This window comes from Cucurbita pepo, unplaced genomic scaffold, assembly GCF_002806865.2.
Source record: "Cucurbita pepo subsp. pepo cultivar mu-cu-16 unplaced genomic scaffold, ASM280686v2 Cp4.1_scaffold000276, whole genome shotgun sequence".
NCBI classification, from domain to species: Eukaryota; Viridiplantae; Streptophyta; class Magnoliopsida; order Cucurbitales; family Cucurbitaceae; genus Cucurbita; species Cucurbita pepo.
Window position 1 is genome coordinate 38959 of NW_019646524.1, and position 15233 is coordinate 54191.

Here is a 15233-nt window from a genome sequence, read left to right on the forward strand (position 1 = left end):
AGGCTGACGACGATACGTAACGGATTAAAATAGATAATATCTACTTATTGTTGGAGAGAGGAACGAAAAAATCCTAATAAGTGGCGAAAACCTCTCTCTAATAGGCGCGTTTTAAAACTGTGAGGCTGATGGCAATACCTAACGGGAAAAAATGGACAATGTCTGCTAGTTGTGCGCTTGGACTTTTACGAATGATATCAGAGCTAGTCACCAGGCGATGCGCCAGTGAGGACGCTTGGCCCACAGAATGGTTGCTTTGTGAGAACCCACATCGATTGGAGAGGTGAAAAAACATTTCTTACAAGGGTCTGAAAACTTCTCCTTAGTAGATGCAGTTTAAAACCATGTGGGTGACAGCGATACGTAACGAACGAGAGCAGACAATATCAACTAATGATTGTCTTGGATTTTAACAAATTGTTGGTTGGAATAGCTTAGTTGGTTAGAGCGTGTGGCTGTTAACCACAAGGTCGGAGGTTCAAGCCATCCTTCTAGCGAAGTTGATCGAAACATGGGTGTTGGTTCTCTTCCCTTTAATAATATATTTTTTCAATCAACTTCGGTTGTTTGTGACGTGGTGTGTAAGATAACTAACTCGAACTTAAAAGGCATACGTTTCAACCACTGTGTCTCGCATTTTGCCTCACAATAATATGAGATCTTAGAAGTGGGATTTGAACCCACGCCCTCTTACGAGGACCAAAACTTGAGTCTGGCGCCTTAGACCACTCGGCCATCCTAACTGCTAATGGTGTGTGCTTTGATTGGTTTGAGAGGGGAGTTCAACATTCCGTATATGGTGTTTAAATGTCTCCATAGTAGACGNATCGTACTCAAACAGGGTAAATTGTAAAATCTCACATCGATTGAAGAGGGGAACGAAGTATTCCTGATAATAGTGTGGAAACCTCACTCTAATAGACGCGTTTTAAAACTGTGAGGCTGATGGCAATACCTAAAACAAGGTCGGAGGTTCAAGCCCTCCTTCTAGCGTAGTCGAATGAAGCATTGGGTGTGTTGGTGCTTCCCTCTAATAGTGTATTTTTTCAATCAACTTCGGTTGTTTGTGACGTGGTGTGTAAGATAACTAACTCGAACTTACAGATATTCTCAAAAATCATGTTTTGACACTTTTTAAAAGGCATTGGCGAGTCGAAGTAAGTTCTTATTATTTATAATGATAAACAATGATACGTTATGTTTCAACCACTAGTGTCTCGCATTTTGCCTCACAATAATTTGAGATGTTAGAAGTGGGATTTGAACCTACACCCCCTTTTACAACAAGGAACAGAACTTGAGTCTGGCGCCTTAGACCACTCAGCCATCCTAACTGCTAATGGTGTGTGCCTTGATTGGTTTGAGAGGGGAGTTCAGTATTCCGTATATGGTGTGTAAATGTCTCCATAGTAGACGCGTTTTAAAACTGTGAGGCTGACGACGATACGTAACGGATTAAAATAGATAATATCTACTTATTGTTGGAGAGAGGAACGAAAAAATCCTAATAAGTGGCGAAAACCTCTCTCTAATAGGCGCGTTTTAAAACTGTGAGGCTGATGGCAATACCTAACGGGAAAAAATGGACAATGTCTGCTAGTTGTGCGCTTGGACTTTTACGAATGATATCAGAGCTAGTCACCAGGCGATGCGCCAGTGAGGACGCTTGGCCCACAGAATGGTTGCTTTGTGAGAACCCACATCGATTGGAGAGGTGAAAAAACATTTCTTACAAGGGTCTGAAAACTTCTCCTTAGTAGATGCAGTTTAAAACCATGTGGGTGACAGCGATACGTAACGAACGAGAGCAGACAATATCAACTAATGATGGTCTTGGTTTGTAACAAATTGTTGGCTGGAATAGCTCAGTTGGTTAGAGCGTGTGGCTGTTAACCACAAGGTCGGAGGTTCAAGCCATCCTTCTAGCGAAGTCGAATGAAGCATTGGGTGTTGGTGCTTCCCTCTAATAGTGTATTTTTTCAATCAACTTCGGTTGTTTGTGACGTGGTGTGTAAGATAACTAACTCGAACTTACAGATATTCTCAAAAATCATGTTTTGACACTTTTTAAAAGGCATTGGCGAGTCGAAGTAAGTTCTTATTATTTAATGATAAACAATGATACGTTACGTTTCAACCACTAGTGTCTCGCATTTTGCCTCACAATAATATGAGATGTTAGAAGTGGGATTTGAACCTACACCCCCTTTTAAAAAAGAAGGCAATCCACCAATACTATACGTGGACAACAAGGATACAATCTCCTTGATTAAAAACCCAGTTTTGCACAACCGGAGCAAGCACATAGAGATCAGATTCCATTACATTTGGGAGTGTGCAGATCGGGGACTTATCAAGATTGACATTCGAACAAAGGAACAGCTTGGAGACATCTTCACCAACTATCTGATGCGAGTGAAATTTGAGGAACTACGCTCAAAGATCGGAGTTCAATCAATAAGGTAGATATACCATAGGTTTTAGAAGAAAATTGTTAAATAAAGCGTGTGCAAAGAACTTGCCCTCGAGTGCCAAAAATTCAATCGGTCACTCCAGCAATTTTTAGAGGGTAGAGGGGTGCAAATTCATTTGGCCACTTTTGCCATTTTTAGTCTACGTTTGTTATTTAAATATTGCAATCAAAGAAGGAACAAATGTACTAGTTTTTAGCAACAACAAAATCCAAGGTTTTTGCTCTCTTGCACTTTCGGTTATTTTCTTCCTGTTCTCACCCGCGGTGAGCTGCTCAGTCAAAAGACAGCAGATGTCATCGATGATGACATGTATGGATTTGTTGGTGTTGCTTTAGGGGCATTTTCTAAGTCTGTTGCATCTCTGTTGGAAGATAAACTTAAATGTTTTTTTTTGTTTTTTTTGCTTTTTTTAATTCAGTCTAAACGATTTAATTACGAGGGCATAATTATCCCAGGGAGGGAGAGCAAATAGGGGAGAAATTTACCGAAGGGAAAGTAAATGGGTGAAAAAAAAATCGTGGGTAGTTAAAGCCAAATTTGCCTCAGGAAATGCTATAAAAAAGCCTCATGTGTTCAAAGTAATAGTGCAGAGAGAAATAACAACAAGAAAGAGAAGAAAAATATTTACTGTCTGAATTAGTGTGTAATAACCTCTTGAGAATTTCTTTGTCTCCTTGTCTCTGTCTCCCCCTGCGACACCTCCTTTCTTAAAGTTTCGTGAGAATTATCTAAACGAGTTAGATTCAGAGCGAGCGTTTTATTTCGAGGTTGGTATCAGAGCAACTTTAGCTTACTTCATCAAATTGGTATCAGGGCGATTTCAATTCTAACAAATTGGTATCAGGCAGCATTAGTTGGCATTAGAGTTGCGTTCAATTTCTACAATCTCCCTCTTCTTCTAGAGTAATGAACTCTATAACAGTCTGCTTGTTATCGCCAACGCTGCACCAATCCCACTTCTTATCTTCTTTGAATACGACATCCCTACTTACATTAATTTCTTAATGTTGCGGATCATATAATCTGTGTGCCTTGGTTCCATCCTTTACGCCAAAGTACACCATCTTTTGGCTTCTATTATCAAGCCTTGTTAATATGGTTTTGCAGTCTTAACATATGTTGTACAACCAAAGAATCTTAGGTACTCAAAGTGAGGTGTCTTGTCAAACCATCCTTCGTAGGAGATGCAAGCTTCCAGCGCCTCTGTCAGTAAACGATTTATAAGATAAACCGCATGTCGTATCGCCTTGCCCCAGAAAATCGCTAGGACTTGCATGCTCTTGAGTAAGCTTCTTGTAGTGTTCATTATGATGCGATTTCTTTGGTAGACTACACCATCTTGTTGTAGAGTGTACAGAGCAGTGAGTTGACGTTTGATACCTTCCTCCATTTGAGAAGTTTTGGGATAAGAACTCGCCATCTCGATTAGTGCCAAAGGTTTTCAACTTCTGATCATACCCATTTTCAACGAATCTTTTGAATTTCTTGAACATAGATTTTCCTTTTTCTTTGAGAATGTACACCACATCCAACAACTATAATCGTCGACAAGTAAAAGAAAATACTTATTACCCCCAATGATGATGGGGTGATCAGACCACACAAATCTGCATGAACCAGTTGCAGTATCACTCAATACAGAAGCTTGTTTGAGTTGGGAACAACTGTCGTGCTTGTTTGCAGACTAGGAAACATTCACATAGCTTGTTTGGATGTATGATCTTAGGTAGCCCCGTAGCCATCTTCTTCTCTCCCATCATTTTGAGCATCTGAAAGTTCACGTGCCTAAGTCTTGCATGTCATAGCCAAACTGGGTCTGCAAATTTCATCAGTAGAGAGGTGGGTTGGTTGGTCTCCAATAGTATCCTGTATAAACGGTTATGCGATCGTTTTACCTACATCAACAAGGTTCCATTTCTATCGAACATCTTGAGGGACGAGCTAGCTAACTCCACTCTGCTTCCTTCTTCCGTCCGCTGACCAAGACAGATAATGTTACTCTTCAAGTTTGGGATATAGTACACATTGATCAGTAAACATTGGTCACCATTCTTGCACTGGAATAAGATGGATCCTTTGCCTTAGATCAGTATAATTGATCCATCGCCAAACTTCACATTTCCAATAACTTCTCATCAAGCTCCTTGAACTTTGTTCAATCTCCGGTCAAGTGGTTGCTTGCTTCATTGTCAAGGTACTACATGTCCGTCTCCACTCAATCTTCTCCTTTTGTGAGAATGTTCATCATAACCTTCTCTTCGTTGAGCATCAGCAGGTTAGGCATCTTCTTGAATAACATCAGTACGGCTCTTGATCTTAGTAAGTGTGAGGTTTCCCTCCTCTCGAGCTTCTTCTTGCGGCACTCTACTGCATAGTGCCCATATTTAACACAAGAGTAACACTTGATCATACTATTGTCCTTCTGAGGGATGGAATTATCGTGGGTTTGTCAGCTATTTTCACGACCTCCTCTGCCACCACGTNGCCCATATTTAACACAAGAGTAACACTTGATCATACTATTGTCCTTCTAAGGGATGGAATTATCGTGGGTTTGTAAGCTATTGTCACGACCTCCTCTGCCACCACGTCTGCATCCATGTCTACGACCACGCCGACGACCCTTGTTTTTCTTGTTATGGCTACCACATCCCTTCGTACTTGAAAAAAAAGAGTCAACCACATCATTCCTTTTCATCTGTGCGAGCCACTCCACATATGTGAGTAAGAAGTGTTTCTTCTTCTTTTTGTCTTCATAACAAAAAATTGTCTCCTCATGGACCTTAAGACGAACAAAAACCTTCTCAACTAACATGTTCTTAAGGTCGTCGAACTGCTCGATGTAGGTAACAATTTGCATGAATCTTAGGAGAATAGCTCGACGGAACTTCTTGACTACGAAGATCGATCGATAAGATAAGGAACTTCTTGGAGGTAATAAATTCTATCTCTATAAGATGAGATATTTTCTATCTATAAAAAAAATAGATGATAGATTGTATGTCAAATAGCGACTCTGTGTACCAAATATTAACATATTGATACACATTCAATTTTTGTTCGAACAACGTGAAAAAAATTGAGACAGGAACGATACTCTTATTTGTTGTATTCAGTTCATAATATTTATTTAGGTTAGACTAAAAAAGTATTTTTTATATTCAAAACCCATTAGAAGGAAGGGACATTAGAAATCATATAGAAATGTTAGTCTTGAAAGCCCTAAAAATGCTAAGGTGTATTTGTATAACAACTTGATAGCATTGGATATAACATGCACCTAGGGCACGTCCCTAACTCAACAAACTCTTTTGATACAAATATGTTACTATACATTAACAATATTTACTATTAAAGTTTAACTGTTACCCTTTACGAATAACATATATTTAACCTATCAATATAATCATATGAGAAGTGATCTAGTGCCTTTATCAGCTACACCATACTACGTGATCTCTTTCCCTTTGAGACATTCATATTAAACATTATTTAACTAACCCTTAAAAGAACCTACATTATAACTTGGTTACGAAGCCTATAACCATGAATCATAGCTAGGATACTTTAACTATAAACTTCAATTAACTTTATACAAACCCTTCGCAATTTAACATGCCTTAACACGTAAAATTCATCATTTCAACCATATAACAGATATAAATTAAATATCAATTCGTAAAAGTGTTTAATCTATAAGCAATACTTTAATGGAGAAATCCAAATAGTTACCGCAAAATCTAAGTTTGATTCAAGCTATTTTTCTCTTTTAAAATTTTCAAAATCTTTCAATTAGTTTCTAAAATAAAAAATTATAATAATTGCATTTAACAAACAAAGATGTCAAAGTGAATCAAAATAGATAAAAAATAGTCCAACGGGTCCAATTCAATTCAACCAACAACACTAGTTATTCAACCTCCATTTTCACAAATGGATGTTGAGGTGTCATTTTCCTTCAATTTCCATTTTACATATCATCAAGCTAGATTCTATCCTTAGTTGATGCCTTCACCAAAAGTATAGTGCTCATCCAGATGAATTTAATGAGATAATAATCAAGAAAAATCATTAACTCTAAGAGTAGAATTTTTTGGAGTACATTTTAGAAGATAAAAATAACCTAAAATCATTTTTGTTAGACTAAAACCCTAACCAGAATTAATTTTTCTAATTTTTCTAAGTGAGATTTTATTGAGTGTCTTAAAGGCTGAATTTCGAAATGAGATTAGAAGGAAAAAATGCTTTACAAATTCTTAAGAACTCAAGAAGAATATAAAAGAAAATAGTCAAAAATAAAAAATACTATTGAAATTTTTAATTCACATTCTTTCCCTTCTTAATCTTTAAGATTGTTTCAAAAATCCATTTTAAATATTTTTTTTTTAGAAAACCTAAAAATAGCCATCTCCCTTCAACACAAAATTTTGTCTCCCAATGTCAATGAAAAAAAATAGGAAAGAGCTAGGCTTGTTTAGAGTAGGGCACAAGAGCTAGACTTGTTTCACATGACCTAGGTCACTATATTTTTAGTAGACTGAGCATTCTAGGATCGTGAGCGATAATTAGTTACGTAGACCTTTGTGCTCTCAGAAATTGGATTAGCCTTAAAAAGCGACGTATAAATATGAGATGTGATTTAAACTACCTAGATACACTAAAAACCATGTAAATCTCCACTACGCCTAAGAAAATTTAAGACAGCTTACAAGTCCATTAATAGAGTGAACAATGTCACTAAAGCCCGACCACCTCCTATTCCCCCTACACCTGAGTAGCACTATTCAAAAACTTAGATCGAACCTCGTAGTGCGCCAACCTATTCACTATTGTGACAATGCAAGCTGACTAATTTTGAGGAATTAAAATTTAGTTCACCCTTGAGATGAGATACACGGTCCAGTAGATCTGCATTGAAAAAATTAGTTCACAATAATATGAGTTGTCAGAAGTGGTATATGAAACCACACCCTCTTACGAGGACCAAAACTTGAGTCTAGCGACTTAGACCACTCGGCCATCCTGACTGCTTATTGTGAGATCTCACATTGGTTTGAGAGGGGAATGAAGCATTCCTTATAAGGGTGTGTAAACGTCTCTCTAGTAGATGCGTTTTAAAATTGTGAGGCTGACGACGATACGTAACAGACTAAAATAGGCAATATCCGCTAGCTATTGGAGAGAGGAACGAAACAATTCTTTTGANCCGCTAGCTATTGGAGAGAGGAACGAAACAATTCTTTTGAGGGTGCGGAAACCTCTTCCTAATAGACACGTTTCAAAACTGTGAGGCTGATGAAAATACCTAATGGGCCAAAATGAACAATGTCTACTAGCACTGAGCTTGGATTTTGACAAATGATATTAGAGCTAGTCACCAGACGATGTGCCAGTGAGGACGCTAGGCCCTCAGAAGGGGTGGATTGTGAGATCCCACGTCTACTGGAGAGGGGAAGAAACATTTCTTACAAGGGTTTGAAAACCGATCCCTAGTACATGCGGTTTAAAACCGTGAGGCTGACGGCCATACGTAACGAATGAAAGCAGACAATATCAACTAGTGGTGGGCTTGAATTGTGACAAGTGATTGCTTGGAATAGCTTAGTTGGTTAGAGTGAACAACAAGGTCAAAGGTTCAAGCCCTCCTTTGCATCCTTCTAGCATAAATTTAAATTAACTTGGGTTTGTGACATTGTAAGATGGTACTTTTTCCATGACTACGAAATACTTATCATTTATAAACTAATACGAAATACTTATCATTTGATAAACTAATGATACTTTCGACCCAAAGATATTATCCACTTTGGCTAACCATTAACCTCACAAATATATATAGTTGTCAGAAATGGGATATAAACCCATGCCCTCGAGGACAATAATATGAGACTCGCACCTTAGACCATTAGGTCATAAAAAATTAATCCACTTTGGCTCGCATTTTTCCTCACAATAATATAGAGATATCAGCAGTGAGAATTGAACCCACGCCCTCTTACGAGGGCTAGAAATTGAGTTTGGCGCCTTACACCACTCGTCATCCTGACTGCTAATGGTGTGTGCCTTGATTGGTTTGAGAGGGGAGTTCAGTATTCCGTATATGGTGTGTAAATATCTCCATAGTAGACGCATTTTAAAATTATGAGGCTAACGACGATACGTAACGGATTAAAATAGCTAATATCTACTAATTATTGGAGAGAGAAAAGAAACAATCCTAATAAGCGGTGAAAAATGGACAATGTCTGCTAGTTGTGCGTGCGCTTGAACTGCGATGCGCCAGTGAGGACGCTTGGCCCACACAATGGTTGCTTTGTGAGAACCCACAACGATTGGAGAGGTGAAGAAACATTTCTTACAAGAGTCTGAAAACTTCTCCTTAGTAGATGCAGTTTAAAACCACGAGGGTGGCAGCGATACGTAACGAACCAGAGCAGACAATATCAACTAATGATCCTCTTGGATTGTAACAAATTGTTGGTTAGAATAGCTCAGTTGGTTAGAGCGTGTGGTTGCGCTCCCCTCTATGTTCTTATTATTTAATGATAATTAATGATACGTTTAATCGCGTTTTGGCTCACAATAATATGAGATGTCAGAAGTGGGATTTGAACCCACGCCCTCTTACGAGGACCAGAGCTTGAGTCTGGCGCCTTAGACCACTCGGCCATCCTGACTACTAATGGTGTGTGCCTTGATTGGTTTGAGACGAGAGTTCAGCATTCCGTATATGGTGTGTAAATGTCTCCATAGTAGACGAATTTTAAAACTGTGAGGCTGACAACGATACGTAACGGATTAAAATAGATAATATCTACTAATTGTTGGAGAGAGGAACGATACAATCCTAATAAGCGGCGAAAACCTCTCACTAATAGGCGCGTTTTAAAACTGTGAGGCTGATGGCAATACCTAAAGGAAAAAAATGGACAATGTCTGCTAGTTGTGCGCTTGGACATTTACGAATGATATCAGAGCTAGTCAGCAGGCGATGCGCCAGTGAGGACGCTTGGCCCACAGAATGGTTAGTTTGTGAGAACCCACATCGACTGGAGAGGTGAAGAAACATGTCTTACAAGGGTCTGAAAACTTCTCCTTAGTAGATGCGGTTTAAAACCATGAGGATGACAGCGATACGTAACGAACGAGAGGGAACAATATCAACTAATGATGGTCTTGGATTGTAACAAATTGTTGGCTGTTAACCAAATTGTTGGAGGTTCAAGACCTCCTTCAAGCGAAGTCGAACGAAGCATGGGTGTTGGTGCTTCCCTTTTTTTAATATATATTTTCAATCAACTTCGGTTGTTTATGACATGTTGTGTAAGATAACTAAATCGAACTTACAGATATTCTAAAAAAATCATGTTTTGACACTTTTTAGTGGTAGGAAGAATGATATTATTTCATGATATACAATGATACGTTCAACCACTAGTAGATTTTATCCACTTTGTCTCGCGTTTTGCCTCACAATAATATGAGAGTTCAACGACTAGTAGATTTTATCCACTTTGTCTCGCGTTTTGCCTCACAATAATATGAGATGTCAAAAGTGGGATTTGAACCCACACCCTCTTACGACGCCTCACAATAATATGAGATGTCAAAAGTGGGATTTGAACCCACACCCTCTTACGAGGACCAAAACTTGAGTCTGGCGCCTTAGACCACTTGACTATCCTGAGTGCTAACGGTGTGTTCCTGGATTGGTTTGAGAGGGGAGTTCAACATTCCGTATATGGTGTGTAAATGTCTCCATAGTAGACGCATTTTAAAACTGTGAGGCTGACGACGATACGTAACGGATTAAAATAGATAATATCTATTAATTGTTGGAGAGGAACGAAACAATCCTAATAAGCGGCGAAAACCTCTCTCTAATAGGCGCGTTTTAAAACTGTGAGGCTGATGGCAATACCTAACGGGAAAAAATGGACAATGTCTGCTAGTTGTATGCTTGGACTTTTACGAATGATATCAGAGCTAGTCACCAGGCGATGCGCCAGTGAGGACGCTTTGCCCACAGAATGGTTGCTTTGTGAGAACCCACATTGATTGGAGAGGTGAAGAAACATCTCTTACAAGGGTCTGAAAACTTCTCCTTAGTAGATGCGGTTTAAAACCATGAGTGTGACAGCGATACGTAACGAACGAGAGTAGACAATATCAACTAATGATCGTCTTGGATTGTAACAAATTGTTGGCTGGAATAGCTTAGTTGGTTAGAGCATGTGGCCCTTAACCACAAGGTTGGAGGTTCAAGCCGCCATCCTTCTAGCGAAGTTATGGGTGTTGGTGCTCCCCTTTAATATATATATTTTATATATTTTCAATCAAGAAAGAATATTCTTTACCGAGTGAAAGAATTTTATATGCTTTCCCGAGGTCTGAAATGACCAACAAGAGAGGAGCAGACCAACAAAATAGGGAGAGAAGGAGTCATGACATAAATGACATGAATTTCATATGCTTTCTCGAGTAAGGTCAGAAATGACCAACAAAATAGGGAGAGGAGGAGTCATGACAGAAATTATTGGGTTTCATGTCCTAAAACTCATAGTTTGTAAACAAAAAAGAGAGGGGAGTTCAGCATTTCGTATATGGTGTGTAAATGTCAACATAGTACACGCGTTTTAAAACTGTGAGGCTGACGACGATACGTAACAGATTAAAATAGATAATATCTACTAATTGTTGGAGAGAGGAACGAAACAATCCTAATAAGCGGCGAAAACCTCTCTCTAATCGGCGCATTTTGAAACTGTGAGGCTGATGGCAATACCTAACGGGAAAAAATAGACAATGTTTGCTAGTTGTGCTCTTGGACTTTTACGAATGATATAAGAGCTAGTCATCAGGCGATGCGCTAGTGAGGACGCTTGGCCCACAGAATGGTTGCTTTGTGAGAACCCACAACGATTGGAGAGGTGAAGAAACATTTCTTACAATGGTTTGAAAACTTCTCCTTAGTAGATGCGGTTTAAAACCATGAGGGTGACAGCGATACGTAACGAACGAGAGCAGGCAATATCAACTAATTATGCTCTTGGACTGCAACAAATTGTTGGCTGGAATAGCTTAGTTGGTTAGAGCGTGTGGCTGTTAACCACAAGGTTGGAGGTTCAAGCCCTCNTTCTCAAGCCTTTGTTGGTGCTTCCCTTTATTAATATATATTTGGTTGTTTGTGACATGGTGTGTAAGATAACTAATTCGAACTTACAGATATTCTCAAAAATCATGTTTTGACACTTTTTAAAAGGCATTGGCGAGTTGAAGTGTTACGTTTCAACCACTAGTAGATTTTATCTACTGTGTCTCGCATTCTGCCTCACAATAAGATGAGATGTTAGAAGTGGGATTTGAACCCACACCCCCTCTTACAAGGAACAGAACTTGAGTCTGGCGCCTTAGACCACTCAGCCATCCTAACTGCTAATGGTGTGTGCCTTGATTGGTTTGAAAGGGGAGTTCAACATTCCGTATATGGTGTGTAAATGTCTCCATAGTAGACGCGTTTTAAAACTGTGAGGCTGACGACGAAACGTAACGGATTAAAATATATAATATCTACTTATTGTTGGAGAGAGGAACGAAAAAATCCTAATAAGTGGCGAAAACCTCTCTCTAATAGGCGCGTTTTAAAACTGTGAGGCTGATGGCAATACCTAATGGGAAAAAATGGACAATGTCTGCTAGTTGTGCGCTTGGACTTTTACGAATGATATCAGAGCTAGTCACCAGGCAATGCGCCAGTGAGGACGCTTGGCCCACAAAAAGGTTGCTTTGTGAGAACCCACATCGATTGGAGAGGTGAAAAAACATTTCTTACAAGGGTCTGAAAACTTCTCCTTAGTAGATGCAGTTTAAAACCATGAGGGTGACAGCGATACGTAACGAACGAGAGCAAACAATATCAACTAATGATGGTCTTGGTTTGTAACAAATTGTTGGTTGGAATAGCTCAGTTGGTTAGAGTGTGTGGCCCTTAACCACAAGGTCGGAAGTTCAAGCCCTCCTTCTAGCGAAGTCGAACAAAGCATTGGGTGTTGGTGCTTCCCTTTAATAGTGTATTTTTTCAATCAACTTCGGTTGTTTTTGACGTGGTGTGTAAGATAACTAACTCGAACTTACAGATATTCTCAAAAATCATGTTTTGACACTTTTTAAAAGGCATTGGCGAGTCGAAGTAAGTTCTTATTATTTAATGATAAAACAATGATACGTCACGTTTCAACTACTAGTAGATTTTATCCACTGTGTCTCGCATTTTGCCTCACAATAATATGAGATGTTAGAAGTGGGATTTGAACCCACACCCCCCTCTTACAAGGAACAAAACTTGAGTCTGGCGCCTTAGACCACTCAGCCATCCTAACTGCTAATGGTGTGTGCCTTGATTGGTTTGAGAGGGGAGTTCAGCATTCCGTATATGGTGTGTAAATGTCTCCATAGTAGACGCGTTTTAAAACTGTGAGGCTGACGACGATACGTAACGGATTAAAATAGATAATATCTACTTATTGTTGGAGAGAGGAACGAAAAAATCCTAATAAGTGGCGAAAACCTCTCTCTAATAGGCGCGTTTTAAAACTGTGAGGCTGATGGCAATACCTAACGGGAAAAAATGGACAATGTCTGCTAGTTGTGCGCTTGGACTTTTACGAATGATATCAGAGCTAGTCACCAGGCGATGCGCCAGTGAGGACGCTTGGCCCACAGAATGGTTGCTTTGTGAGAACCCACATCGATTGGAGAGGTGAAAAAACATTTCTTACAAGGGTCTGAAAACTTCTCCTTAGTAGATGCAGTTTAAAACCATGTGGGTGACAGCGATACGTAACGAACGAGAGCAGACAATATCAACTAATGATGGTCTTGGTTTGTAACAAATTGTTGGCTGGAATAGCTCAGTTGGTTAGAGCGTGTGGCTGTTAACCACAAGGTCGGAGGTTCAAGCCCTCCTTCTAGCGAAGTCGAACGAAGCATGGGGTGTTGGTGCTTCCCTCTAATAGTGTATTTTTTCAATCAACTTCGGTTGTTTGTGACGTGGTGTGTAAGATAACTAACTCGAACTTACAGATATTCTCAAAAATCATGTTTTGACACTTTTTAAAAAGCATTGGCGAGTCGAAGTAAGTTCTTATTATTTAATGATAAACAATGATACGTTACGTTTCAACCACTAGTGTCTCGCATTTTGCCTCACAATAATATGAGATGTTAGAAGTGGGATTTGAACCTACGCCCTCTTTTACAACAAGGAACAGAACTTGAGTCTGGCGCCTTAGACCACTCAGCCATCCTAACTGCTAATGGTGTGTGCCTTGATTGGTTTGAGAGGGGAGTTCAGCATTCCGTATATGGTGTGTAAATGTCTCCATAGTAGACGCGTTTTAAAACTGTGAGGCTGACGACGATACGTAACGGATTAAAATAGATAATATCTACTTATTGTTGGAGAGAGGAACGAAAAAATCCTAATAAGTGGCGAAAACCTCTCTCTAATAGGCGCGTTTTAAAACTGTGAGGCTGATGGCAATACCTAACGGGAAAAAATGGACAATGTCTGCTAGTTGTGCGCTTGGAATTTTACGAATGATATCAGAGATAGTCACCAGACGATGCGCCAGTGAGGATGCTTGGCCCACAGAATGGTTGCTTTGTGAGAACCCACATCGATTGGAGAGGTGAAAAAACATTTCTTACAAGGGTCTGAAAACTTCTCCTTAGTAGATGCAGTTTAAAACCATGAGGGTGACAGCGATACGTAACGAACGAGAGCAGACAATATCAACTAATGATGGTCTTGGTTTGTAACAAATTGTTGGCTGGAATAGCTTAGTTGGTTAGAGCGTGTGGCTGTTAACCACAAGGTCGAAGGTTCAAGCCCTCCTTCTAGCGAAGTCAAATGAAGCATTTGGTGTTGGTGCTTCCCCCTAATAGTGTATTTTTTCAATCAACTTCGGTTGTTTGTGACGTGGTGTGTAAGATAACTAACTCGAACTTACAGATATTCTCAAAAATCATGTTTTGACACTTTTTAAAAGGCATTGGCGAGTCGAAGTAAGTTCTTATTATTTAATGATAAACAATGATACGTTACGTTTCAACCATTCAACCACTAGTAGATTCTATCCACTGTGTCTCGCATTTTGCCTCACAATATATGAGATGTTAGAAGTGGGATTTGAACCTACACCCCCTTTTACAAGGAACAGAACTTGAGTCTAGCGCCTTAGACCACTCAGCCATCCTAACTGCTAATGGTGTGTGCCTTGATTGGTTTGAGAGGGGAGTTCAGCATTCCGTATATGGTGTGTAAATGTCTCCATAGTAGACGCGTTTTAAAACTGTGAGGCTGACGACGATACGTAACGGATTAAAATAGATAATATCTACTTATTGTTGGAGAGAGGAACGAAAAAATCCTAATAAGTGGCGAAAACCTCTCTCTAATAGGCGCGTTTTAAAACTGTGAGGCTGATGGCAATACCTAACGGGAAAAAATGGACAATGTCTGCTAGTTGTGCGCTTGGACTTTTACGAATGATATCAGAGCTAGTCACCAGGCGATGCGCCAGTGAGGACGCTTGGCCCACAGAATGGTTGCTTTGTGAGAACCCACATCGATTGGAGAGGTGAAAAAACATTTCTTACAAGGGTCTGAAAACTTCTCCTTAGTAGATGCAGTTTAAAACCATGTGGGTGACAGCGATACGTAACGAACGAGAGCAGACAACATCAACTAATGATGGT

At 39.5% G+C, this 15233-nt stretch overlaps 9 non-coding genes across 9 annotated transcripts; 6 read left to right on the top strand and 3 right to left on the bottom strand.

The window, feature by feature from the left end:
* Positions 1 to 423: 423 nt before the first annotated feature.
* TRNAN-GUU lies at positions 424 to 497 on the top strand. Its single transcript has one exon. It is a non-coding gene; the product is annotated as a tRNA-Asn (tRNA).
* A 162-nt stretch (positions 498 to 659) lies between these two features.
* Positions 660 to 743, bottom strand: TRNAL-CAA. Its single transcript has one exon. It is a non-coding gene; the product is annotated as a tRNA-Leu (tRNA).
* Positions 744 to 1854: 1111 nt separating this feature from the next.
* Positions 1855 to 1928, top strand: TRNAN-GUU. Its single transcript has one exon. It is a non-coding gene; the product is annotated as a tRNA-Asn (tRNA).
* Positions 1929 to 9067: 7139 nt separating this feature from the next.
* TRNAL-CAA lies at positions 9068 to 9151 on the bottom strand. Its single transcript has one exon. It is a non-coding gene; the product is annotated as a tRNA-Leu (tRNA).
* A 2393-nt stretch (positions 9152 to 11544) lies between these two features.
* On the top strand, positions 11545 to 11620 carry TRNAN-GUU. Its single transcript has one exon. It is a non-coding gene; the product is annotated as a tRNA-Asn (tRNA).
* Positions 11621 to 11821: 201 nt separating this feature from the next.
* TRNAL-CAA lies at positions 11822 to 11907 on the bottom strand. Its single transcript has one exon. It is a non-coding gene; the product is annotated as a tRNA-Leu (tRNA).
* A 520-nt stretch (positions 11908 to 12427) lies between these two features.
* Positions 12428 to 12501, top strand: TRNAK-CUU. Its single transcript has one exon. It is a non-coding gene; the product is annotated as a tRNA-Lys (tRNA).
* Positions 12502 to 13373: 872 nt separating this feature from the next.
* On the top strand, positions 13374 to 13447 carry TRNAN-GUU. The gene has a single exon. It is a non-coding gene; the product is annotated as a tRNA-Asn (tRNA).
* An 857-nt stretch (positions 13448 to 14304) lies between these two features.
* TRNAN-GUU lies at positions 14305 to 14378 on the top strand. The gene has a single exon. It is a non-coding gene; the product is annotated as a tRNA-Asn (tRNA).
* Positions 14379 to 15233: the final 855 nt, after the last annotated feature.